The 3,610-nt window shown below is 39.9% G+C and overlaps 1 protein-coding gene across 2 annotated transcripts in view; it reads right to left on the bottom strand.

Annotated features, from left to right (window-relative positions):
• The window catches only part of ptprma (protein tyrosine phosphatase receptor type Ma), a 126,402-nt gene that overhangs the window by 9,572 nt on the left and 113,220 nt on the right, over positions 1-3,610 (bottom strand). The window lies entirely within an intron of this gene.

Below are 3,610 nucleotides of genomic sequence, written 5' to 3'. Positions count from 1 at the left end.
AAAAAAAAAAAAAAAAACGCTTTTCAGAAGAAGCATACCCTAAAGGATTTATGAGCGGCCACAAAGAAGTGTAAAGAGCGGTCGCTGACCAAAAGAAACGTCCACAGACCAAGTATATCAAGGATATCGATATCACTGTCTTCCATGAAATCTGTTTTAAAACAAAATACATCTCTTTTTAAATGAAATGATGCAAACCCAAGTTAAAATATTGGGTTATATTTTTGAAAATGGCCGACTTTTGACTCTCATAATTCTTTTATTCTAATCTAAGTTTGACCTGAAGTATTAAAGAAAGAATGGATTATTTACTGTAAAGAAATCTACAATTAGCCGACATACCTGGGGTTAAGAGAAGATGGCATAAGCCAAACATATCAGTCAGAAAGTGAAATTTAACTCAACTTTCTTGTTGTTTAACAGATGAATCAAGCTCTCTGGGGAATAAAAATCCAGTCACAACCCCTGGCTGTCCAAATGTTCCCCCCTGTCGCCAGCAGGTGCATGCAAACCACCCAGTAAGGCTAGCTTCTTTAAGGGCCCACATGAAACGGCATTTCTAATCAGCTCTCTGACCAATCCTGCGTGAAGTGCCAGCCCTCACAGCCCCTTCTGGCTATACATGTAGAGGGAATATCTTTGGCCACCACAGGATGCTTTCATGCCTTTTAAGAGTCTTTGATGAATGAATAAAAACATTAATAACTTTCATCAATCATAAACCTGCTTAGAGCTTGTGAACAGGCTTCTTGTCAGAATGGCAACTGCCTTGGGAGAACACTACTAGAATACTTGAAAAGGTAGTCTGCAATCAATCTGGCAGTGTGAATCTGAAGTGCATGTTACACTTGCTCAGCTTGGACAATTTATAAAAAGGGAGGTCATTTTAGGCAGTCAGTGGTCTGGAGCCACATCTTCATGACATGTCGCAGAAACTTTCATACTGAGCTGTTGGATCTGCAGCAGTTCATGTTCCTGAGGTAGACACTTGGTTTGGGTAGATGTGAAAGCTCATCTGGACTACACTGAGGATCAAACCAGAGGAACTTTGCATCCTGGTCCGATACAGTCAAGAGATGAACAGAGAGGAAATATCCAGCAAACCAAAAAGTTCAAGTGAACCAAAGAGAGACAGTATGAAATAACTGTTTCTTTGTTTTTTTTTAATAGAACAGCCAACAGCACAAATCCAAAGAGGAGCATAGCATAGGCAGGTAAGAACACCTGTAAATGTGGTGTTGTAAAGAGGAAAAAGCTGCATGAGAACATTGCAGTAAGAAGTTTAGCAGGACCAAACGAACACTTACTGGACTATCCAAGAATGAACGCCCCAAACCTGCTGCTTGGAGTCAGGCATCAATTGTCTGAGTGTATCCGACTTTTAAGTTCAAAGTTCTTTAAGTTTGCAAGGCTTTTTAAAGTTCTGTTGGTGCAGATAAGCCTGAGGTTTCTCTGTTGGAAGACTAGACCCATCTTCTGTGATGGGTAGTAACAGACTTTATGCACCAATGGGACATATTATGAGTAACTGTATTCAGGTTTAGTTAAAATAAGAAAAATGTCCTTTAGAATGTCATCATGTTTTTGAACCTGAAGGAATGTGCTCTGATATTTCTTTGTTTTAAAATCTATCAGGAAAAGCCAGATATAGACAGAAGCCCAAATTCAGGAAAGCAGAATCGAAGCCTATTTGGGTCTGACTAACTTGTGAAGGTATTGAAGCCGCTGAGATTTGGTCATTAAACATCATGCCAGCCTCTGTCGGCAGCACAAACACACATCTGAAGGATGTTCAGAGCTTAGAGGATAAACGGTTAATACGTATGTCGGGCTTTTCTGCTTTAAATAAAGCCAAACATGATTACCAGTCCCTCCCCTAGACACACATTCACCCACCAACACCTGGCTAGACCGCTAACCAGACCAGAGATGAACATGGGGTTCGCTGCCTTCGTCAACAATACTTTGACAGCTTTGGTTCATGCATGTGTAGCTGGAACCAAAGCTGTGACCTTTCATTCAGAGGTCCTCTGCTCCACAGCGCTTCCAGTCCTAACTTTCTTGTTGAAAACATAAAATGGATGTTAAACAAAGCTTCACAGTAAAGCAAATAATCTATGGAGTTAAATCGGGGCCAATATCATTTGAAACCCAAATTAATTAAATTGAAAAAAATATTGGTGTTTGGTCAAAACTGGTGAAACTTTTTTTATTTGAAAATAAACGTATTCATTTTCTGTTTCAAATGTTCTGTTTTTTAGGTTTCAAAACAAAAAAAATCCATTTCAAAACTTATTTTTCAGTTTCAAATCTTATTTTCACCTTCAACTTTTTTTTTGTTTACGGATCAAGTTTCAGTAACAAAACCTTTGGCCCCGTTGTGCTGTGTTGGGGCGGGGCTAACACGAGGACCAATCAAAATCGATGAGGGGGGAACTTCAGTCCTGGTGCGTTCACTGACTCTGTGAACTCTAATAATTACTGTCAGAAAATGGCTGTTTAGTCTGCCCTGTCATAGTCTGAAGTTGTCCCAAGACGAGTTTAAAACTCTGTTCTAGTCCGTTCAAAGCGCCATCTTGTGTTAAGTATAGGGTTCTCCGGCTGCAGCCCCACAGACTTCAGCGGAGCTCGTTCAATATGCCGGGAGAGACCCGAGCGGGAGCAGCTCTGGTACTGAACCATCAAGACAGTCATTTATAAAGGTCGTCAATTTCCCCCCTCTCAGGTTAATGCGGGACAACCTTCAAACGCAGGTTGTCTACAAACTGAAGCGGCAGTCATCCAGACCCCCCCCCAGAGTAAGATAGAAGCCCGAGTAACGAGAAAATATTGAAAGGATTTCATTCTTTGTAGGTTTTTGTGGAACTCTTCACAATAAATCAACCAGCATCTGTGCAGGATTACATGTCTGACAGGCAGCGAACAGGTAATTCACCGTGCGGCGCCGGTTTGCGGCGAAAGAGGGCCGGGCCTGCGGTAGGTGGTGAAAGAGTGGGGCCGCCGGTTTAAAATAAAAATGTATAGCTATAAAAACTGTGTTACTTAATTTAATCACCTACAATGTAAAAGGTATAAACAACCCAATTAAAAGGAAAAGAAAAGAAAATATTTGGACAGTTGAAGAAACTACAATGTTCCATTGCATTACTTCAAGAAACACATTTGACAGAAATAGAACATCAAAAATTGAAGAGAGAATGGGTAGATCAAGTCTATGGTTCTTCCTATGGACGATATAAAAAAAGAGGGGTTGCAATGTTGTTTAATAAATCCATATTCTTACATTGCAAAAAGGTCTTAAAGGACAAAGAGGGGCGTTATCTTATGGTTATCGGTTCAATTGCGGGATGTAAAGTTTCTATTTTGAATGTCTATGCACCGAATGAAGACTGCCCTTTTTTCTTTAAAAAATTGTCTCATATAATAGCAGATAATGTTGAAGGCTTCTTTGTTATGGGTGGTGATTTAAATTGTGTTTTGAATAATAGACTGGATAAACTGCCTATATCCTTAAAACCTCAAACAAGGATGTCTAAAAGCCTAATTTACATGATGAAAGAATTAGGATTAGTTGATATATGGCGTCACACCCATCCACAGGAAAAAGACT

Source organism: Oryzias melastigma, linkage group LG17 (genome assembly GCF_002922805.2).
Source record: "Oryzias melastigma strain HK-1 linkage group LG17, ASM292280v2, whole genome shotgun sequence".
Classification (NCBI taxonomy): Eukaryota; Metazoa; Chordata; class Actinopteri; order Beloniformes; family Adrianichthyidae; genus Oryzias; species Oryzias melastigma.
Note: the sequence above shows the minus strand (reverse complement) of the source record. Positions and strands in the feature narration are given on the sequence as shown.